At 39.9% G+C, this 16,708-nt stretch overlaps 2 long non-coding RNA genes across 8 annotated transcripts in view; both read left to right on the forward strand.

Annotated features, from left to right (window-relative positions):
- LOC137479803 (uncharacterized) overlaps nucleotides 1–7,531 on the forward strand; it is a 263,839-nt gene extending 256,308 nt beyond the window's left edge. The window contains exon 4 of the long non-coding RNA XR_011002533.1: nucleotides 7,456–7,531. This is a non-coding gene — a long non-coding RNA (uncharacterized lncRNA). The remainder of the gene's footprint in view (nucleotides 1–7,455) is intronic.
- Nucleotides 7,532–8,596: 1,065 nt separating this feature from the next.
- LOC137479801 (uncharacterized) overlaps nucleotides 8,597–16,708 on the forward strand; it is an 83,984-nt gene continuing 75,872 nt past the window's right edge. The window contains exons 1-4 of one of the 7 annotated variants that reach the window (XR_011002527.1): nucleotides 8,597–9,173; nucleotides 12,140–12,203; nucleotides 13,728–13,906; nucleotides 15,534–15,690. This is a non-coding gene — a long non-coding RNA (uncharacterized lncRNA). The remainder of the gene's footprint in view (nucleotides 9,174–12,139; nucleotides 12,204–13,727; nucleotides 13,907–15,533; nucleotides 15,691–16,708) is intronic. The other 6 variants (XR_011002529.1, XR_011002526.1, XR_011002528.1 and 3 more) reach the window with 6 other exon arrangements.

Here is a 16,708-nt window from a genome sequence, read left to right on the forward strand (position 1 = left end):
TGAGACATGGTGATCTCCCTCCTCCAGTGCCCCCCCAGAAGTGAAGGGGGCATGGCTGTGGTGCAGGAAATCCACTGGCAGACAGTCCAGACACACATGAAGTGTGCAGAGAACCAGTTTGGTCTCTTGCCTCATGGGATTTGAAATGGAATTGGTGTTGTCTGTTTTCAAGATGCCTTCCTATTCCCAAGAGATTTCCTTATGGAGATTGTCAGGGAACTCACATAAGTGGCTTTTGTCTCACATGAGGATTTGAAAAGCAGAAGGCTCATGATTTTCAAATCATGCAACATAGCTTGATATCACTCATGAAGTGACACACAAGTCAGTGGGGGGAAAAAACACATATGATAACTGAAATATTTTCAGTATTTTGCTTCAGTGGAAAAATACAGTGACACTTTAAATCTACTGAAATAAAAGGCAGCTAATATTTTAATTTTGTATATTTAAATGTGTTTGTGGAAGCTGTAATTAACACACACCTTACTGTAATGATTCATACAGATGTTAAGTAGGATTATGAGACAAATAAAGGCATAAGCATTCTCTTAAATCATGCTATACTGATCAAACAGTTCTGTGCAACATCCCAGCTATTCACTTACAAGAAAAAACATGATTAGTGCACATTAGTGGTGTGGTAAAATGGAAATATTCGCCAAGTACTCATTACCCAGGCAAAGAGTACTAAGAAACAAAGCCAAGTTTACCATTACAACCAATTTACACTCATCTAAGAAGTTATTAAAAAATTAATATTAATTTCATCAAATAACTAATGTAAGCCAGTATTTGCCGATTCAACAAATTTCCAAACACTGCTTAATTTCAAGCATGTAAGTTAATAGTTTTCATCCTACGGTCCATAGATGCCTGGAAGACCCTGGCCAACAGAAATAAGGAAGAAAAGTATAAGCCTTTGAAATTCATTGTTCTGCTGGTAAATTTACAAAAACAGCATGTTAAAAAAAGACAGTTAATATAAACACTCTGCCTTCTTGTCCATCTGAAAGTTAAGCATGTGAGATTATGGAATTTCAAAACTGTAAGCAAACTGTACATTCATTCAACTTATCATTCAACTTATTAGATATACTAATTTACTGCTGTAATAGTTATTACAGTCACTCAAATATTGGCTGCATAAATCTCTTTATTTTTTATGTTATACAGAAGAAAACCAAGAAACACTGTGGAATGCAAATAAATTAAACAGTGAGTTGGAGATACACTATGGCTATTTGTCCCAAGTGATATCATGGCACAAAAGTTAATGCAAATTCATTTCTCAATTTTAAATCCTTAAAATGTACAGGTTGTCAACTACTTTCTCTAATACAAATCATTGTGCCTTGTGTCATTACAAATTTTTGTGTCCAACAAGCCCTTTGGTCAAAATAAAAACTGATGAACAGACTCAACAATTTATGTTGAGCTCTTTTATAGAGCCCCATGTGTGTGACAGCATTGATATGGCAGGTGTCTGTACCTTGCAAAGAGATAAAAAGAGCATTTTTGCAGTGGCACCATTGTGTATTTGTACCTGAGTGGAGAGGTACAGCAGGATTAGGAAATAAGGATGATGTGAAACACAAAAATTATGATCTAGTTGATTGAGTGTTAACCAGTGGTTGGAAGACCAGAGGTAAAAAATAAATTTAGATACAATTTTCTGCTGAAATTCTTTCCTGTTCTGCCACATCATTGCCCTGTGGCCTCCAGAGAGTCACACAGACCTAGAAAATCTGAAGATATTCAAGCTCCTACCTTCTCTTTGAAAACAATCAGGATATAAGTGCCTGAATACCTTGGTGGAAAAAGCCCTTAATCCTTGTGTTTGCTTCAACTCTCTAAGAGATAAATAGTGCCTCTCTGAGAATGTGATCATTTAGGTGTGAAGCTTTAAGATATTGTGGTAAAGAGGCCACAGAAGCAGCTGCTTTTCAGCAGGTAGAGCCTTCAAGGCAGCATAAAATTTTGGCTGTTGCAGTATTTGTTTATTCTCTGAAGCAGTTTTGATTTTTATTTTGCTTCTGTGAGCACTCTGTGGGGGCTATCATTGGTCTTGGTTATCACTACAGATTCTGCTTTTATTGTTGTGTTATGGAAAAACCTAGTACCTTAGCCTGAAACTGTTTGGAGTTCAGGATAGTAGAAGAAAAATGGGGTTTTAATCATCAAAACTATGTATCAGACAAACAGGATTTTTTTTCAACAGGAGTTTATTATAATTTTATTTTTTCTTTGCAGCAAAATTTTTCTTTGCAGCAAAACCTTTGTTTCTTGAAGCACTTTCCCAAAGCTAGGGCCAGAAAAGTCAATGTTCACATCTGTTTTCATTGTCCACATTTTCTGGCGCAGAGATTGATCTTGAATTTTATTTTTTCCCCAAGAGGAAGAACCCAACTGTACAAAATAGATTCAGATCTCTGCTGGGTACTTTCATAAAACTAATGGTAAGTTGCTGTGCTCCCAGCTGGGCATGTTAGCTTTCCATCTTGATTTTGGATAAATGCTATTCGAATAGAAGATATTTATTATTATGATCATTATATGCTGAGCTGAAAAATTAATGCAGAACTGGGTCTGTAGTCCCAACTAATAATTTTGCCAAAGGGAGAGGACAACTGGTCTGAAGAATCAGTAGAAAAACTCTGCCAAATATGGCCACGGGAGAAGTGCAAAGTAATGAAACTCTGAAGTAAAATGAAGCGCTTGGCAGCTTTTAGAACAGTTGAGAACATCCCTCTGCAGTATTCATAGTGCCTGCCTCATCAAAGTCTGTAATGATCAGCTTAGAGAATGGAATATCTGCTATGGAAATCTACAGGACCTTGCACAGTGGATGGAGAGGATTTGTCCTGATGCCTGGCAGATGGCCTGACCTGATCTCAATTAACTTTAAATACCCTTTGATGTTGAGCATGAACAACTGCCATGTTGTCTGCTCTGATGGAACAGGGATAAAACCTCTCCCAGGATTCATGGGGACCTGGGTCCGGCAGGCACCACGCCACTCATACCTTGACTTTAGGGGTTGATGCTCACACCATGAACACGTCCCCAGACATCACCTCGTGTGTGTGGACACCTTCCCCAGCTCCTGGCAGAAAGGGCTGTTTTTCCCTTGCTGCAAGTTGAGCCGTGGTGGGCTGTGCCTCTTACTTAAGCTCACAGCTGGTGTCTTTGAAAGAGCAGGAGTTGTAGCCCAACCCACATCTCCCACATTGTACCAGACTGGGTGTTCTTCACCTCATTCCTCCTTGCAGAGAGTGAAGAAGGTACATCCAGTGGCCCTCTGGCAGGAGAGGAGGGGATCATTTTGCAGACAGTAACACACTCTATAGTGACCCCAGGATGACACGGTGACATCCACAAAGTCCACTTTGGTCCCCTGCCCAAAACCATGCCACTGGGGAATTGTGAAGCTCAGAGTCATCTTGACTAGTTTCTATTCTGTATATATGTCACTGGGGTTTTGCCATACTGCCTGAGGCAAACTCCTGTCAAACTAAATTACATATGGTCACACAGGTGCAGATGATGAACTGCCTACAAGCTCATAATAGAGGTGTTAATATTGAGGTTGGTCTAGAAAAGCTCAGACCTGGACTGCTCAGCTTGAATTGTATCTTCAGTTAATTTAGAATTACGTGTAACTACCAATCCCTACTGAGTCAATGAAGTGTCTGCATCCAGAACAGGTAAATTAGGTTTTTGGCACAGGGAAATATTTTTTCAGGGCAGAGAGACAACTGATAAATAAATTTCAAGTTGTCTCAGAGACATGGAGACAGAGACTCTGTTCTGTAAAAGCAGCAAGGGACTGTGGTATGGTTCTAAAAGTCATATGGCATCACCTGAATTCAGAACCTCCTTTTGTTCCAAGACTTGGAAGTTCAGGCCAGACACTGTTAGAACTAGTCAATGATGGCATGGCAAACTGAGCTCTACCCACACACACAGTCCAGTGATCCTACAGACACAATTCTGGGATGCAGCACAAACGTCTGAGAGGTACTCAGCAACCTCAATCCTCTTAAAGCCCCTGGGAAGGGAGGATGCTCAGCATGTTCTCAACATGGACTCTAAAGTGCATTTCAGTTTTGTGCCTACCAGGCTCACAGGTTGGATATTTAAACTCTCAGAACTCAGTCAAACAAGCCCAGTTTACCTCACAGCCAGACTAAGTTCTAATTCCTCAGTTAAGATTATTTCCACATTAAAATGAAATGGATCCATTCCCTGTTGGCTGCTTAGCACTTGTAAGAACTAAGGTCAAAATATATTTTTATAGTTTGGAAACTGTACTTTTGTCATTCAGTCAATAGTGTTTGAAATATTAATGTTTGAATTTCACAACAATAATAATAGTATTGCTTTTGAATGAGAGCTCAGCATAGCAATTATCAGCTGAGACAAAATGAATGTTTAAAAAATTATCACTATCTGAACCTAAGCTTTTATACTGCAAGATGTTTTATAATCTAATCGAGAAGAAATCCTCATATTCTAATAAAATAAAGTAACTGGAGACAAAGTGAAAAAAATAGCAGCAACAACAATACTTCTTGTGATTAAATATTTCACATTTCAAGGATGCTTATCCACAAAACACTTAAATAGCTTATCTATTTGGCCAATTTCCCTTGGTTGTGAGGAATGGTTGTGAGGAATGGAATGCCTTAATCTGAGTGGACATTCTCACTGTACATCTACTTTAGAGTTTATGTCCAAGCTTTTTCAATTAGACTACCTCATGTCTGTGTAAATAAATCAGTCACAGTACACATTTTGGTGCACCATAGTCACTTGCAGGCTTGGGTTCTCTTTAGATCAAAGGGCCAACCACTCCACAGAAGAGATCAGCTGAATGGAGAGAGCAGAGTTATGGGAGAAGTTTCCTAATTGATGAGCATGAAAAGTGCTCTGAAGGTTGTCAATCGCATTGTGCTTCCTTTGATACAAAAGCATGTTTGCTTTTAGTCCCTTCAAGCCTTGCTAGTACTGGGCAGCAGGGATAATGTACAGCAGAGTTCTCAGCTGCTGTGCTGGAAACTCAAGAGATCTCTGCACTCCTCACAGTTAGTCCCTAGACTGGGACAAGAGGGTGGCCATCCTGAAAAATAAGCCAGAAATTAAGATGGCACCTGACTTTCCAGGAAAATGCTTCTGTGAGTGTCTCAGTATTTAATAAAGGGTGTTTGATGTGCTCAGCTGCACAAGCAGACACAAATACGACTTTTCTAGATTTGAATCTACCCTTACCAAAAATAAAATAACTTAATTGATGTCTGTGGCATTACACCTGGTTTCTAGAAATGCTGAATGGGGCTCTCTGTGCAGGTCCATCAAGTTCTCTTTACTACATATGTAATTATATTGATGTAATGTCTGTCTCTCCCTTTTATGATAAAGTAATACACAAACCCTTTCTAATTCCTTACATCTTTTATTGTTTTATTTTATAAATGTAAAGAAAAAGTGGTTCATAACAGTCTTTACAAACAAGCTGCATCTGTTTAATATTAAAGTGAAAAAAATCATAATAGAACCATTACTTTGGAATATCCAAATAACCTGAGGAAAAATAGCATCCATCTGGCCATTGGTATAACTGTTTTTTACATCAGTTGGATGTTTCTGGGATTGCAAGATTCAACACTTATCTTTAAGTAGAGTGAGTTTCTAAAGATGTAGCATCCAGAAACTTGTGAGTAATCTGTCTGCTTAGAAGTACAATATTGTGTTACCAGATCTGCTGAGCAAAAGCACAATAAAGTTAATCCTTTGGTTCTGGAAAAGCTGTAGGTATTGCAATGGCAGATGTGCTGAAACAGAAGTGTTTACGTTTGTTAGGGCATGTGAAGCAGCAACTCTGCCAGCTCATGAGTATTTGAATTTCCTGCAAACTTTTACCTAAGGGCTGTTGTGGGGAAGGAAAAGAGCTCAGAAGGAGTCTCTGCACCCTGTTGGCAGACTGGAAAACCTCTTTTGGTGAATTGGTTGGCATGCACTTGCATTTTCTCATTGAACTTATTCCCTGTGAATGGAGTCATTATGGCATTAAAGTCCTTTTGGTATATGGGGTACTGTATTACCAAGATCAATACTCTGTTATATTTAATATATTTTCCACCTCTTACTACACCATATGGAAAGAAATAAAAATGTTAGGTCAAGGATTTTGTACTGTGGAGGTGTGATATGACTCTGGTTTGGCCAGAGCTTTGAGATGGAGCTGCCTTCTAGACCTTTGCTAACAGTGAGCTCCCCAGAGAAGTTTGTCAGACTTTAAACTCACAAAGCCAGGTTGTGCAGAGCACAAACAAGAAGGGTAATCTTTTGATTAGAGGAAACACAAAGTAGCTGGGTAAGGACTAAAATCAAAATCAGTAATTTATAGCATTTTCCCTGCCTACAAAATCCTTGCTGGCAGGTCCTTGCTTCCATGCCTGGCAACAGTTGACGTGGGGACTTCAGATTGCAATTAATTCTGTCCAGACTAAAGAAAATCCTTCCTTCTGTCCCCTCTAATGCCTTGCTGGCTGCTGGCTGCCCTTTCCTACCATCATTGTGGGACTTGCTGACTTCCAGCTACGTGCTATATCCATCTTTCCCAAAAGAAGGCACAGATTCCCCCTTAACAAGGAGTTTTTGACTGGCCACTTTTCAGGGTCTAATTATGTTGCGTTATAAAAAAGATGGTGGTGAAGAAGGTCATAGTAGCACTTAAAAGATTTTGTGCTGGGGATTTCAAAACATTATGTTACTGTCTCTTCCCTTGGAAGCTTTTAGTTGAAATCTCACAGGCAATCAAAACACAAATGGAAATGGACTCCCAAAAGAGTGAAAAATTTTGACTTCACCAGCAAAGTGGCCATAAAGACCTGGGAATAGACCACAACTCCACTGGTTCCCTTTCTGTTTTCCATTCCATACCAACACAGTCAGACACGCTCAGTTTGCTCTTTGGATGATCTGAACCCACCTTTGTGGTCTTCTTACTAAAAATATCCTAGTTCTTCACGCAATGCATTGACAGTTCTGTTCTTCCAGAGAGAAAGTCATTATGAGGAATGTCAGCAAAGCAGAGGGAGTCCCAGAGGTCCAGTATAAAAAGGAAAGACCAGAAGCCCCTGAGCAGTATGTTGGACAGGGAATGGCAGTAGTTGGAACAAAAGGCAGAACAGCGTTCCTGACATAACAGTGGTATTTTTTCTGCTGTCACAGCTGAGCATCAGCATAGGGCTTTATCAAGAGCCAGAATACCACTGAACTAGCTCCTGTATAAATACAGATTAAGAGGCTAGTCATTGCCCTGGACCATTTACAAAGTATGTAAGAGAGGCACAAAGAAACAGTCAAACCTTAATGATGACATTAATAAACAATAATCATAGAAACATAACTTTAAAATTTTGGTCTGATTTTTTTTTTTTTTTTTTGCAGGTAGTTTGTCAGAAGTGTTTACATCAGCATTTTGAAGGAAGCTAATGAGATTACTTGAAGCCACCAGAGCTGCTCCAGGAGATGAAAGCTGGAAAAGAACTGAAAATCAAGCAAATAGGTGTGGGTAGGTGCTCACAGTATGGGTGGATGGTGAGAAGAAGCTAATGTCTAGGGGCTCAACATGATGCAGGAGGTCAACAAAAAGAATTTTTGTGTAAAGCCAAAATCTTGTATTGGCTGACAAAAAAAGGAAATAGAGTAGGACACCTAAGAAGGAAATCATAGCAAAAAATATCTCTTGCAGCAGCATTTTGGATGGATGGATGGATGGATGGATGGATGGATGGCAGGCAATAGATTAAATCTGCACTCATCAAAAACAGGAAATAAAGGGAATCTCAGCATCAGTACATAATATAATGAGTGCAGGAGCTTTAGCTTCATGTAATAGGAGAGAACTGTTAAAGTTTCAACAGAGCTGAAGCATGAAGACCTAGAGAAGCTTAGGTCAGAAATTATATCATAAATATGTGTGACAGGTAGGAAGAAGATTCTGTCAGGGTGGTTCAGCCTAATTCAGAAAAAACTTGTTGACACCATAACAAGTTCCCCAAATAGGCTTTGGGGCTCTTATTTGCCATGTGTAGTATTTACTGTGCTTGATGGTAGCAAGCTGTCCATTGCAAAATCTGAAGAAAAAAGGAGGTAATTTGGAATAGAATGTTTACTGTGATATTTCTGTGGAGGGCTACGTTTTGAGGTCAGGTGTAAAAGACATGAGCAAATAATCACAACAGAACTTATGGAACTTCTAGAGGAGAAAAAGCCAGATGAAGAAAGTCCTTCACAAAAGTTGAGGAAGATAAGCCATTAGGTTGCTCATGCTCAAGGATATCTGGCAAATTAGAAACAAAAATGATTAGATGTTGGTTCTTACATCAACAAGAACCTGCAAGAGATTTTGCCGGAGCAACTTTGGTGGAACATTAAAGAAGTCAGATTCCAAAGGGCTTGAAATAAAAGTAAAATAGAAGGCTAATATAAACTCCAGGCAATGATTTAGATTTTGTGTTCACTATTTGCATAGGAGTGGAAGGAATCTTGTAGATTACCAAGTCCAATCCTCTGCTGCTATAAGCAACTGTCTCTCATAGTCTACACATTTACCAAGCTTCACAAAACAATTCTATTTCCTTTCTTCCTAGTTTTAGTGAAAAGGTGATACAGAAATTCAGTCTTTTGATAATCAGAAACTTTAATTTATGGGTTGAATTTATTAATTGCTCATTAGTAATCATTTGTTCTTGTGTCTCATTGTCCATTTGCTTAAGTATCTTTTCTCTCGCTTTAGTGCCTAACCTGAATGTATTTATAGAGAGCAATTATATTCACTCTCAGCATGAATGAGCTTAGAGATGAAAGGGAGAAGGAAGCAAACATGTTGCTTCAGCCTGGACCAGCTGGAATCTCTTTGTTCAGATTCATGTAAAATGTTTTGCAGCAGCTGAATCTGGAAGCAGTATTTGTGCAGCTCATAGAAATATGATACAGATCTCACCACCTCACATCCAGATGAGATGGGAATGGAAATAGCAAGCAAGGATATTGTTTGAATATCCATGGGTGCTGTGGACCTGGGAACACCAAAACTACAGTCCAGCTTAGCTGGAGAAAAAACATCTGCTTTTGGCTGATGTAAACACCCATGGTAAGCAATTGTAAGCATTTCCCATTATCTCTTGTATTTTTCTAGTGTTGGGAGTTAGGTGTCTGTCTGTAATGGGTTATCACCACCTGTGTGGCTAATTTTGAAGAGATGTTGTCTGCTGTAGACTCTGGAGTCAGTTCAGTCACTCTGGAGTCTGTTCTTTCCTAGCATTGCTGTAAGGCTGTGTCCCAGAGATCTTCACACTCAGCATAATTAGAGAAGAGCAGGGGTTGACCATCTTTCAGACTGTGTGTTACAAATTTCTAACACAAAATAGATTGAATAATTCAGTCACAACATTCTCCACCATAGCATGTGCTCAGATAAGTGTCTTAAAAGAGGACTCCTTAAGGGAAAGGCAATTGCATTACACTATTCTTTTGCTTGGTGGTATCTCATTGCCAGGACCAGTAAGCACAGCTGAACATCTGTACTAAGAGATGTCACTTTAAATGTGTGATTGTACCTCATCCCTTTGGCTGTAAATCTTAACTGCCTGAGAGCAGTTTGTTGGGAATTGGTTTTTTAAACACATTTTATATAGGAAAGGCTTTTAGATCTGAAATTGTTCCTCCTATACAAGTGCCATCATTCATGTTGAAAAGAATGGGTTTTTTTCCAGTCAAAATTTTCTTGTGGTTCCATCAACTGCAAAAGCAATGGAAAGTTAAGGGCCTTTAATTCTGTTGAAGATGCATCATGTATAGTAAAATGAAGAAATAGAATGAGATGATGACCACTGTACCTGCTGTTGATTAGTGACTCTGTGGAATAATGCATCTCATCAGCTCTTTTCTTCTGGAAAGTGGGGTTTTATCTTGGCTTAAAGCTAAACCCTGCTCTCTCCTTGTAACTGACCCTTGTGCATCTTCATGTAAGGGCAGAATTTGTACAAATTTGAGCTCTTCTCACACTTCAGTACAAACCATTCTGCCTTTCCTGAGGGAGACAGATATACAAGAGTAGTGCAGGTCAGGGTTGTGGTGAGCTACATAAGGAAGCTTGTGCAATACCTGATTTAAGTGTAAGATTCTCACAGGTTTTTCAGAGAGGAAGAAAAATGGTGTGGTTGACCGTGGTCTTTTTCAAAGGAGCTCTGCATTAAGATTCTGGAGACAGGTTTGAGCTCACCTGGTCCTTTGCCCTGCGCTTGCCTGATCAGGGAGGGAAGGCCCTATGGCCATGGAGGAAAGGATGTCGCAGTAAATAATCAGAAAATCAATTTTGGCAGCCTACTCAGTGAAAAGGAATGAAAAAGCGGAGGTGGCAGGAGGGGTTTTTAAGGCTTTCAAGAAGGGTGGTGGTTTGCTTCAGCAGCAAAACACACAACTGAAACAAGGACAAAACGCAGTGTGGAAAAAGCCTGTTGGATACTTGTCTTAGCACAACTACTTCTTCATCAAGAAAACAGCTTAAACACAATGAGTTGTGCAATAAAACACCAGTTTGCTGGCAGCGCCCTCACCTGCCTCCTCAAAGTATCTGACACACTGGTCTGGGTGTAGATTTAAAAAAAGCAACAGTCAGCAGACTGAAATCGGAAAAATGTGGTGACCAGGCACAGAAGGATGTACTCATGTGCTTTAGAAGCATGGAGTACAGGAAAGGGGCCTGTATCTCCCACAGGGAGAAAGAATTGGATCATAAAAGCGTTTTCCTGAGTCAGATTTGACCTGCAGACCACTAGCTGGACCCAACAGCTAAATAAATACCGCTGTAGGAAAATTTTAAATTCAGAGGCATTTTAAAATGAAAATATAGAATTTTTCTCTTCAGGTTATGTCAGGGTGTTTAGGAAGGACCAAAGCAGCAAAAAATATCAAATCTGAGTATCTTTTTACCAAAAGAAAGGTTTAAAAAAAAAATTGAAAAACTCTTACTTGAACTGTGGGAACCAGTAAAAACATCAATTCCTGTGAAGACCTTTTTTTTCAACAAAAAAAAAACCTGTCTGCTGTGAGAAGACTCACCGGGTTGATTCTCTCGTTATAAAAATATTTCAACATACCCAAGAAAAAATATGCCTAACATACCCAAGAAAAGACCCAATCTCTCAAGAGCTCCAAATCCAGACAGGAAGAAGGTAAAGCCACCCTGAGGAGCCTGGGCACTTCTCTAATGTCAGTGACTGACTGAAGAACGTCCCCAACCTTACAGTGATGATCAGCAGTGGCAAACTCTCCAGCTGGTGTGAAACTTCATCTCCTTGAGACCTGCCATAGCTTGGACAGTTCTATCTGGGTGCTGGCACTGAGAAGCCATGGTCCAGATCGGGGACTGTTGTGCTAGACACTGTATAAAGATATCACAAAAAGGCATGTGGCTGCAATGCCACACAGTTGTGGGATTTCTTTTTGTTTTAATTGGAAAAAAAAGTCAACCCTGCAGTTATCTGATGCTCTAGGTCTATGTACAGAGCACATTTAAAAATACAATAGGCATTCAAATGGGAACATTATTAATTAAAAGCCTCTTCGTACTGTACAAATGAAACATTCTTCTCTCTACCTACTCAAGTTATTCATTCAGAAAAATCCTGGGAAAATAGTTAGGCTTTGCAATGTGCCCCATAGGTCAATGTATTCAGACTCCCAACAGACCAAGTGGAAGGAGCAAGTTCCAGAGCAGCAAAATCTTCACTGCAAACTCCCTCTCAAATGGAGCACATGCAGAAATGTGCACGCTCACAGGAAAATGGCTCTAGTTCTTCACCCAGCTCCAATTTTAAATGAGTCCTTTAATATATGTATGTCCAAGCAAGGAAGAGATGCTGACCTATGCTCCTGCCTGGAGCACTGCAGTGAGAAGGACTTTGAAGCCCTGTTGGGTTTCAGACTCACAGCTTGCCATCCTTGGTTTTTTTTTCCTACTGTATATGTCCTAAAGGGATCAATTTATACTATCTATTTATATTTATACCACAACAAACCCTTTTCTCTACGTCCAGCAAACCATGTCCCCTTTATTTAATAATAGAGGTGTCCTTGAGAGCCAAACTGTCCCTGGGCAATTCAGTGACAGGATGTTCCAGAGTATATCCGTAAGTGCTGGTCTCACAACTGTTTACTTTTATTAAAGTCCCATATCAAAAGTCCTTTTTTAGTATAAGGATGGGTCAAAGTCTGTCTGCTGAAGCCAGAGCCAAATTTTCCTCATGCTTTAAAGTTTGGTGTTGTATTTCAGATCCATCCCCTAAATCAGACTGGCTTTCAGTGTTCAGATCAGAACAATCCCTATCTTATTTGCTTGCTGGCTGCAAAACAGTAGGAAGATTGTCAACACCCTGTCCAGGCTCTAATTAAAAATCCAAATTCAAATTTAATATTTCAAACATTATTTAAAATATATTAAGATAGTCAGTCTATTGCTGTTGCTCATTACTCTGTTGAAACCTAATATTAGTAACAGCATGTACAGAGGACCTGGAGCATGAATTAATAATGAGGTGCTTGTGCTGGAAAACATGCGAGAGCCTGGTTCTCCGAGCTGGCAGGGACTGCTTTGCTCTTCTCTGCACACTGATCAAGTCTTCTGCTCACCAAAATCATTGAGAAGGAAAGTATTTCTGATTACTTTGCTTCCTCTGATGGCCATTCCCCAAAAGCATTTCCCAATGATGACAGGCCATCAGAAATGAAGGGGGCCACACTGGGGCAAACCCTTTAGCCCAAAGGCACTGTGCTATGGATCAAAAAGCAGTGCTGGTACTCAAGTATCACCCTCCAGTGGGGGAGGACCCCCGTGCCCTCAGCCTGCCCTCCCCTGGTTCATGAAGTCTCTTCTCGAGGCTTTTGAGGTGAGGTTTAATCAGCTCTCTCCCTCTGTCTCCTTGGCCTAACAGAAAATAAATCTGGATGAGAACAGAGAGAAAGAGCATGTGGCTTGCTAGAGCTCTTGGCCCAGAGTGAAGGTATTGGAGGCGTTTGCAGGTTTTCAGTAGATAAGAGCAAGGACTTAGCAGGTCAGTGAACTCTTCAGGTGATGCCAGAATCAGGAAAGATGTGCAGGCTAGAAAATACCTGCACCACTTGTAGTATGCAATACATATACATTTATATATATACGTATGTGTCTAAAATATGTGCATATAAAAAGTATTCTAGTCATGTAAGCTGCATTTTAGCCACACAGTGATGTAATATAGAGATTAGGTGTATTTATTTGTACATACATTCCCTTCTTATGTATGCTTTACAGGAAACTGGCTATCACCTGTCTTCCCAGTGCCCTGTGCTGGACTCCTCTGCCCATGTTCTTCTCTGCTGAGGTGAGCCCAGAGTCCTTTGTGCTTCCTCTGTACATGGACAAACTTTCTACAAACCTTCAGATTTGTAGAAAACAAACAACCATTGCTGAAGGTGTTTGTGCTCTGAATTTCAGCTGCACCTTGGTCTTATAAAGCCTTTTCTTTTAAGATTAATATATTGTTAACCACAGTGCAGCACTCAGTTCTGTACCTAATGCCTTGTTCTCACCCTGTAAATTAAAAGGTGAGAAGAAGAAGGAAATTTGCCAGAGTGAATGAGAGAAATTATTACATAATTTTGTGTAATTTTTGATGCAGGAAACAATTTTCTCAGCACACCTGTTGAGGGGAGAAACAAGGCTCCTTCAACCATCAATCTGTGGGACCTCAGAGCTCAGCTTGAAAGCAAAGGCGAAACGAAATACGAAAATTGCAGTGCAGCAGAAGAGGAGTCAGCTATCTGCGGGCCTCTGCTGAAATCCCATCTTTCGGGTAGGGTTTCTTGTGCATTTTCGTGTTTTGGTCACCTGACAGGAGCTCTCTGGCCTAATTGGTTTCCTAGTTAACAGACTAAGTAATGATGTAACCAGAGTGTGTGGGAACCAGACCTGTGTGACAGATACAAATTTTCCCAGCCACACTAATTTTGCCTGCTTACCTGGTTCTGCTGCTGGTTATCTGGAAACTTGAACTACTTAAAGGATATAATGAGCCCAGCAAAGGTTGAGACACAGTTTAGTCATGTAACATAAAATTATCTCCTGCTGCAAAATCTATTAACTTGTGAAGTCCAATTATTTTTGTTACTAAACAACACTGTGTTTTAAGAGATATGGCTGTGTCTACAGCTTTTATTTACTTTTTCTGTGGTTGGATGAAGTGAAAATTAGTTCCCTTTAGCCTAAAGGAGCAGATCAGCTCTGTTCAATTACAAGCCTGTCTCAATAACCACTTTCTACTCTTGACTGTCTGCTGTCCCCAGGCACACTCCCACAGTGTTGCTCGTTTGTGCTGGTGATTTTTGTAGCTGAACATTGTTGTTATTGCCTCCATGACAATACAAAGGTTTCAGAAAGGCTCCAGCTAAGATCAAGGTCTTGCTGAACTGGGCACTATGTAAACATATAATGAGAAAGTCCTCTCAATTCAAAGTGGTTGCATCCCAAATATGACTGACAGAGATGGTGGTGGTTGATACGAAAGTTTTGCAGCCTCAGAGCTGAGCCTCTGAAACAGTAATTGAAAAAAAAATCATCAGTAGAAACAGCCTCATGTAAAATAATCAAATTGGGAAAGGAAGGTGAGAGAGAAAGGGAATGTCTGGCACAGAAGAGGCCTGACCAGCTTCCCTTTCCATGTGGCAAAGAATGAAGGTCTCTAGATATGTCTCTGCTGTAACATAAAATCCCAATAAGCACATATAGCTCTTATTGGGCAAAGGAGCAGCTTGAGCTGGGAATCTGCCTGGCACTTGTCATTTCTGTGGTCCACAGGCTGTTCCCTTGCAGGTCTCTCTGCACAGCAATTAAATATTTTCTTACAAGCTGAGGCACCCAGGCTGCTGCTGGATGGGCTACACAGCCTGGGGCAAACTTTGCCATGACCCTAGTGGTTATTGTTCTGCAGCAAAGTGCAGCTAGTATGGCTGTGTCTGATATTTTTTAGCAGAGAGGAAAAATGTTTTGTGTTTGTTAGTGTGCATCTGGCTGCTCTTTCACTTTGCACTCACATACACATTTGATAAATGGAAGTATCTGAGAGCAGAAGCAAGACAGTGGACTTAAAAGGTGATGTGAAACTGGCTTATGTTTTCCTTGAAAATAGGACTCTTAAATGTGATGACAGAAATCATGAAAGTAGCAGGGCTTTGCATACATTGATGTGGTTAATCCAGCCAGTAAAAGTAATGTTAAAAAAAGGACACCCCACAGCATTTCAGTATCCTTCCATCCGAAGTTTATATGATGCCTAACACGTATGCAATGGATCTGAGGCCTGACATTTATTTAAACTCTTTGGGAGCAATATCAAACATTAATGGGGATTAGTGTTAGAACTGGTGTAAACATAGCAAACAATCTGCTGTAAGTGTATGCTCACATTTCCATATGTTATGTGGGTAAGCAGAGCCACGGCAGAGGAGAGAAACCTGGAGATGCAGTTCTCAGCTAACTGCCTCTAGGATCAGTAGAGGCAGTCACTAGCAGGGCACAGCTATCTCCTGATATCACTATCTACACACTCATAAAATGTCTGGAGCTGCAGTTTAGTTTTGCAAAAGGTAAGAAAGATTTAAAGAGATGCAATTCCATTGTGCAAAACCACTAAAAAACAGATTAAAATGATTTAGTACTTCCAGGTGCACTGTAATTCTTGGCAGGAAAAGCTAATTCCAGGTGTCTAACTTAAAAAAAAATTTAAAAAAAAAATCCAACCCTCTTGTCAAACCTGGATAAAAACATCAAGTTAGAAAAACAGAAGCTAAACTAGGAACAAAGTCCAAAGTACAACTGCAGAAAGAGCCTCTCCATTGAAGAAATTATTGCATATAAGTGAATCTCCCTATTACTTGAGTAAACATAGCTTGATTCTGGGCAATATTTCAAAAGAGATAAAGCTTTGGCATGCATGAGCACATAGAAGGATGACATGTTCACAGTGGGAGGTATGAGGTGGGTTTTCCAGTAGTGCCAAAATTTATCTCACACATACATGCTTAGGGCCAGATCCAAAGCTGCTGAAGTAAGGAGCAAATCTTTCCACTCTCTTCAACTGGTTTTGTATTCTACACTCACTCTCACTAGAAGAAAGGGGAGGAGGAAATACATTTGTTTCCTTATTTTCAGCCAATTGTTTACACATTTTCCCTTCTCCTTTTAAGCCTGGGGAACTCTGGTCATTAACTTCCTCAGGAGCAGGTCCTTAATCAATAGATGAAAATATAAACTGTACCACAAGATGGAAAATACTATCATACCAGCTAAAGTTATTTGCTTCAGCAACACATGTGGTAAGGGATATTATTATTCCATAATAGAACACACATTGATTCATTTGTCACTTTTTTTTTTAAGAGTTTTTATTTATATGATGTGTTTATGGACAAATATGCATTGAATGCTTTTTAAGTCCTGTTATGGTTTGGTTTTATTTCCACATGTTCAGATGAAATGACCATTACTGGGCCTAGAAACCTGCTACACTAATGGAAGTTCTTAGAGTCGGTGCCAGTTTTATATCCTGCAGGGGTAGTTGCCACTATATTAATATCCTGCAGGTCAAATTATTTAAAAAAAAAC

The sequence above is a fragment of the Anomalospiza imberbis genome, chromosome 10 (genome assembly GCF_031753505.1).
Source record: "Anomalospiza imberbis isolate Cuckoo-Finch-1a 21T00152 chromosome 10, ASM3175350v1, whole genome shotgun sequence".
NCBI lineage: Eukaryota > Metazoa > Chordata > Aves > Passeriformes > Viduidae > Anomalospiza > Anomalospiza imberbis.